The sequence below is a fragment of the Triticum urartu genome, chromosome 2, assembly GCF_003073215.2.
Source record: "Triticum urartu cultivar G1812 chromosome 2, Tu2.1, whole genome shotgun sequence".
Taxonomy (NCBI): Eukaryota; Viridiplantae; Streptophyta; class Magnoliopsida; order Poales; family Poaceae; genus Triticum; species Triticum urartu.
The window spans coordinates 715,722,234-715,729,834 of NC_053023.1; positions in this window are offsets into that span (position 1 = coordinate 715,722,234).

The window sequence follows — 7,601 nt, forward strand, 5'->3', positions numbered from 1 at the left end:
GGTGTTACCAAACCATCCTCGACCGCTTCGTTGATACACGCCTGAATGGACTCCACCTAGTGTATGAGGAGTAATTCAAGGGATTGCGTTAGTGCTTTTCAAAAAGTGTCACATGATGCTAAGAGGCAGCAAGAGAGCAAGCTTACTAGTGCAGCTTCCTTGGCAATGTCACGATATGCTTGATTGGAGTTTAGGATCTGGATCTCTTCTTTGTCTAAATTAAACACGAGTAATAACCAATGCATGTTGTGTACATTCATTGGGACACGTACCTGCCAGGAAATTAAAGCGGACTCAATTTAGGGAAAATCAAGATATACAATTAAACAAGTCAGGAAACATGCATACCATTTTGCGTCCTACAAATTTCGTTGCTACATTAGCAACATGTGGGCTTTTGCATCCCATTGGAATACCCCCAAATTCGCCTAGCAATCTTCTGCTTTCTACGGTGGAAATGAATGATGTAGCATCAGTTGCAACATTGCTAATGTGTTCATATGCATTAATAACCTGCAAAATTTGTAGTCATGTAATATGGCACAATTTAGAATACTTGATGTAGATTGCAGTATACGGGCCTTACGTCATCGACGAAGAATAGTTTGCTAACATTTGGCTTGAGTTGATGAACTGTTAGCACAATGTCTTTGATGTGAACTACCTCAACAAGGTCGTGACTCCCTCGGATGAAAAGTGTAGCCTCATAGTCTTCATCTGTCAATATGTAATCATTGTTGAATACAGGCTTCCGTGGTGGGATGTCTTGGTCCAACTCCTCGTTTTGCACCACAGGTTTTGCACTAGGTGTACCAGCAGAAGTCCGTGCTTTCCATGCATCAAACCCAGGAGTAGATGAAAACTTGCCATTGCTTGGTTGCTCTTGTTCCTAAAATTAGGAGTTGGTCAATGAACAGAAATTAGCTCATGTTAGCAAGGTTATGGGCCATAGTTATCACCTGTACGTATGCATTGTTCGTCGTTGATTGTTTGTTTGTTTCAACTAGGGATCTTAATTCCTGTAACATGAAATGCATAGAATGAAAATATAGGAAGTTATGGGTAAAATTGATGTTGTAGTATCACTTACCTGGAGTTCCCTTTTGAGGTCTCCAACTTCCCTTTTGAGGTCTCCAACTTTGTCCTCCAGCTTGGACAACCTAGGTTGAGTGGAAATTTTACCCCTTATGTTTATCACGTCCTCAGTCACGGTGATTATTCTTTTATCTAATTTGTGCTCTACTTCTACTACTTGTTTGACCAACTTTTTCTCTTGTTCTGCAAATAGATTGTTCTGGGTTTGAAGTATCATGTCCATCTGCATAAAAGAAATGTCAACTCGTTTTGTTAGAAGAAAAATAAATATGGTTAGGTGTGACCTTTGTTGTGTTATTGAAAAGGATGTGTCTTGGAGCAACTTACTTGTTGGCTACTCATAGTTTGACCTCGTGGTTGTGGTCGACAGATAGCATCTTCATGCGCATGTGTATGTTTGTTGGTATGCTGGTCATTTGTAATGTTGGTTGGCTCCAGACCGCCGATGTTCATGACAACCTTGGAAAAGATATAAAGAATAAGTACTAAGAAATAAATATGGTAAATATAGAAGTCAAGTCTAGAAAGGTACCAATCCATTATATAGGCCTCCTTTATCATAAGCCTCATGTCTTATTTTACCTGTGGCTTCATCCCACCGTGCCATCAGCGGACGGGGTATACGAGAATACAAAATCGATCCAGCACGAACATGTTCCCAATACCAAAACTATAGGAAATATTAGTTCATCAATGATAGAGATGTATGCATCATATGAATAATAGTTGAATGACAACTACTGTTGTAGCACTTACTTGGAGCAAAGCTAGATTTCTTGTAGATTGACTTGATCCTTATAATTAAAAGTATTGATGGATGTTATCAAATGGTTCAGTGTGAAACATCCCCAGTTAAAATTGGGAATTCTTGCGATGTCTTCAACAAGGACGAAATATTTGGAGTCGACATAATCTTGTACCGTGGGTGCTAAAATAATGCCAATAGCATACAAAACAAACCGCCTGATGAAATGATCATCTGGAGTTTTGGAGGCTTTAATTTTGTCCTCTAGGTCACTCAGCTTAAGTCTTCCATCTGTTTGATAAGCCCTTAACAGGTTTGCGTCTTTTGGTTTTCCCATTTCCATATATATATATATTTCCCCTCTATTGGAAGGTCCATTAATTGATAGACATCCGTTGGAGTTATAGAAATGTCCTTACCAGTAATGTGAATACTCTGCATGTCGTGGATGTAGCTCTTCGCTAGCAGCACCAACATAATACGTCAGAGAGACACTAACTTCAGTAGGCTTTTGGTTTTTCTACAATTTCAAGCTTTAGAGCTAAACTATTGTCCCAAGTAGTTTTTACATTATTTTCGAACCAACAATCACTTCATTGAAGTGACAATTGTGAGACTATGTTTACAATAATAGGCTTTCAACACTTGGAGTTGTTGCTCAATTTTTAGATGAAAGGTTCCTTTGATGTCCGCACACTTAATTGTGGCTTTTACTATTTTTGTATTGCATGTGTTGCACTAGTCCAAACCAATTTTATGTTCATAACGTCAATTAAATGACCAGTTTTACTAAGAATGTCACTACACATTTCATGAGACAGGCAAAGAGTATTAGCTTAAATTTTTGGTGCAATTTGTAAAGCAACCCTAGTTCTCAATCTGCAAAGCAAAAAAAAAAAGATTGCGGTAATCATCACCACAAGCGCAGATCAGCCTACCGCATCGCGCTTCTCGTGACCCGAGACATACAGGCGTGCTCTGTCTGTCACTCAAGCACCGCTAAACCACGCGCCCATACATCCAGCTCATGTGTCTGCCATCTTGCATGCGCCTCAGCACTTAACGCCAGAACCCAGACATCAAGCTGAGGTCTGCCCTGCAGCGCTGCTGTTTTTCTTCTTCTTTTTTCTCTCTCCTTGTACGCTGGTCTTGTCTATGCAGCACATCATCATACATGCCTCACTTTTGCTACTAGCACAACGCTAGCTTCCGTGTCACACGTCTCACCAATATTTTTTCCCTTTTCTCTGTCAGCTGTGTGGATGCATAGTCTGCTAGTAACCGGCTTGATAAAAAACAAAAAAAAAATAAAAAACATAAAAAGAGAACAAAAAAAGAGCAAAAAAAGAGAACAAAAAAAGAGAAAAAAAGAAGAAAAAAGAAAACAAATTGGAAAAATGTCAATCCGGCTCGCATCAGTTTTGGGACTGCTTTGTTCTGTTTGACATTCAGGACATTATATTTTGGCTGCTCTGTGATCACCTCTCCATCTATCATAAATATTACCTAACCTTCTCTGATTTGTTGTAAAAGAACTCTGAATATATAGGAGGGGGCTAATAGCTGGCCACGACAAACTAAAGCAGAGAACCTAGAGGAGTGGGATAATAGCGGCACACAAACAGACACACACATGCATGTGTTCAATTACAACAACCGGAGAAATGACTACATACTCATGAAAGCCAATAACTCATCGAACATCATCTTCAACCTCCCACATGTCTTCAACGTATGATGTTTTTACTACATGATCAGCTGCCATTAAATCTACGATGTTTTTTGTACAGACAAGCACACCCTGCCTTGCTACCATTAGTCTTCTCTGCCTTGCTTGAGAATCTAGAACCATAGACTTTTTTCTCTGCCTTCTTGATCTTGTTAGTGCGTTTGATCTTCTCAGCAGACTAGCATGTAGCTGCTTGCCACTTCGAGTCACCTGAAGAATATGGAGAAATATTTACAAAAGTTTAAGAAATTGCATAGCGTCGGCAGAAAGTATGATGTCGCAATTACAACACCGGATCTCAACTACATATTGCAATCTCATTTTCAGAAAGAAGTATCATCATATACTGCAGAAATTTTATAATTCTGTGAACATATACTGTACATCTCAAAACAGTGGTCCGTTTCAAGTTATTAATAAGTAACATGCAGACAGTTTCATTCTTTGCTCGGCCAACCAACAATTATTTTTATATTAGAAATATATGGAAGCCAACCTAATAATACTTTTAAAATACAAATATGATACATGAATTGACAACTAACACTGATGTTATTCAAGCACGGTCATACTTGCAGTAATTAATACTTCATAACAGGACCACAAGCGCAACAGTTTCCTACCACAAAATCCCTTGTATAGAGAGTTGTACCTAACAGTTTGCTGCCATCAACCCATCACTTCCTACACAACAACAAATATAATTAGTGCACTATATTAATGAGTAAAGTAGACGCAAAATAAAAAATAGACATATTTGACACCTCTTCCAATTTAGTGCATATACGCCGATCATGACCTTCCACCCCACAGTAGCCACATTTCCTCTTTGATCTTTGCTTCTTCATCTTTGCCTGCAACCTTTTCTTCGGTGCACCTCGGCCTTGCACATGCACTGGGTCTAGAACCTTTTCCAAATCTGCACAATCAATTTCCGTCGTCTGTGGCAGTAGTGGACCAAACCTAATGCATTCCTCCTGACCACGGCTTGATTCCTTGCTCCCATCTTGTGCATTCAGAACCGTCTTCAGACGCTGATACTCCTCACTGGATTGACATGCTCGGAAACATGCCGCGTGACTCAAATTCCGCAACTCACGGTACCTCACAAGGCTTTCTGAATAGTCATACATCTCGCTCTTTCTGGTCGGAGGGAATGCTGACTTCGCACTCATCGTCCACCTCATGGGAACACAACACCTAGGCAGCAGTTCCACTTGACGTATTCCCAAGATGTAGAATATGTGAGAGCATGGTGTTCCCAAGCATTCCAGCTTATGACAAGAGCAATTGATCCTGTACAAAGAACCTTCCTTCACCTCACAGCGCACTTCGGACTTCTTCTCTCTTCTATCGATCTTAGTGACAAGATATGTAGTCAACTCCCATGCGTCTAGTATCTCGCTGATAACACATTTGCTGACGGCATTTATGCTCCATCTGACCAGCTCAAACATACAAGGCGTGAAAACCCGGGCAGCATGTTTCTCAAGACTTGAAGCATCCGCGTCTGTAAATGGAACGGACTATAAGGCCACGATGTCTAGGATCGCCTCGTTCAAGCGTCGTCCCGAAGGGCAACGCTCATAGTGCTCTAGCATATCAAACAATGTCATCTTACCCTCAAGATGTGTATGTAGCACCGAGTTGAGGCTCTCACTACGCTGATTGCTGCTCAATCCTAAGAAACAACGCCCCACCAGGTATGGAGCACACCACAGCTTCCTCATCTGATACATCTGATGCAGCCATGACTCCTCACTTGTAACTTTATTCCTTCGTAAGAACTCTATCCATTTTCTCTCGTGCTCTTCAATAGAAGACGAGTCATATATGAAAGATCTGAATTCTTCCCTAACCTCATTGTCATGTAGATGGCGTACAATGTTCTGCTGAATGTGCCATACACATAGCCTGTGGTATGAGTCAGGCCACACCACCCTGATCGCTCTCTGCATTGCAAGGTCCCCGTCGGTGATTACAGATATTGGATGCTTCTGCGACATGGCTTCAGAAAATGTCCGCAACATCCACTCGTACGCCTCATTAGTTTCATGAGAAATGATCCCGCATCCAAAGATAACAGTGCTGCAGTGGTGATTCAACCCGACAAATGGCACAAACGGAAGATTGTACTTATTGGTCCTGTATGTGCTATCAAAAACAACAACATCGCCGAAAGCCTCGTAGTCAAGGCGGGATTGAGTATCGGACCAGAACAATCCCTTCAGATGCCCATCTTTATCAACCAAGTATTTGAAGAAATAATCTGGGTCTCTCTCTTGCCGCGCCATCATGTGACGGATCACCGTCTGAGCATCACCGGCAGCGACTGTTTCCTGCTTGCAGCGATGACAGAAGTTATAGATGTCCCTCGTCATGCATCCAACATGGTCATATCCACCGTACTGCATGCACAACACATCCATGATTTTGTGTTTCCGGATTCCAACACTTTCCATCTCTATAGTGTGCGCTTTCTGCTCGTCGCTGATTCTTCTGTGGGAACGCAAAAAGCAAGCAAGGTCTCGTGGGGCCAGAGGATGGTTGTGTTCATCGATGAAATCTTTCACAAACCACCGCCCTGTTTTCGTGACTCTTGCAATGACAAATTTCGCTTTACACCCCACACGAGTGATATTCCGTGGCTTCCTCTTCCTATCTTCTCTCTTCCTCTTCATGTGCTTCCCTTCACGGCAACCTTCACGACTACAGACAAGTTTCCTCAGAATTATCTTCTTGTTCGCTTCATCCCACTCAACATATCCTTTCCTCACACTAAAGCCTTTCTCAAGAGCATACTTGTTATAGAACTCAAAACCCTCTTCCTCTCTACCAAACATCCTGTTGACAATGTCGTCATACTCAGCCATACACTCTGCACTTACATTGGCCATGTCTTCCTGCATATCACATACAAATTAACAACTGGTCTCAATCATGCACCACAAGTAAAAGAATTTCCCTACTCACATATTCCTCTCAACATAAAAGATTCAGAGTTTCAGGAGTTCCATCATGGCTTATTTTCTTCAGGTTAGTCTATGTTTTGTTCTCTTGTTCTAAAGATAAGAACTTAAACTAAGTGATACTCTTGGTGCTTAAATATAATGGATATTGCAAAAAAGAAGTTCAATTCAATGTTGTTGCTACTGCAGTGCTTTTACAACTCATAATTGTCATGATATAACAGCTCATAATTGTCGGTGGTTGGTCATGTTCTAAGAGAACTATTTGGCTGCAACATATCTTCAGAAGTGAATTAATAATATGGTGTACAATTAAGCTAATTATTCTAGTCAACTAGTCACATAATCTTTTTACCATCAGAATCAATGATAAGACACATTCAGTGCGGTTGGAACATGTTTACGATAAATTACCTTTAAAACAAGCTCAAAGTATCCAATATCAGAATCCAGTGTAGTCGGAGTATAAGGCTTGACTACTTCCTCACCAGTAGCATCCTTCCCTCTGCAGTCGGTTAACAAAATACAGAAAATAGAATTAGAATATCTGTCTCACTCCATGTACCAAAAAGAATGACCATAACTCAACATCATAACTATTGACCAGGATATGAGCAGTACAAGTGTTCAGACCTGCATCTTATATATTGGCCAATTGCATGGCCCAACACAGAAGTAGGTCTAGGGAAACAAATTTGAACTTGGCCACATTATGACTGATCTGACTCTTCTGCACAAGATCATAGCACATCCATTAATTTTTATATCATACACAAACTTCAAAAGCAGTAATCGTGGGAGCGATGTGGATGCCGCCGTACTAGGAGTTGTGTATCTCGAATTTCATGCTGATACTGATGGTTTTTTCTCTTACAACAAGCTCTGCATAGACAAAATATTCATGATGAGAATACACCAAACTCTAACAGACAATCTCTGCTATAGATACTATCCTTATATATGATTTGCATGCTCCTCTAACACAATTCAAGATATTTAGTTCAATTGGGAATGTGCTCTTGAATAAACCAAATCACTATTTAATGCATTTAGGTAATGTTTA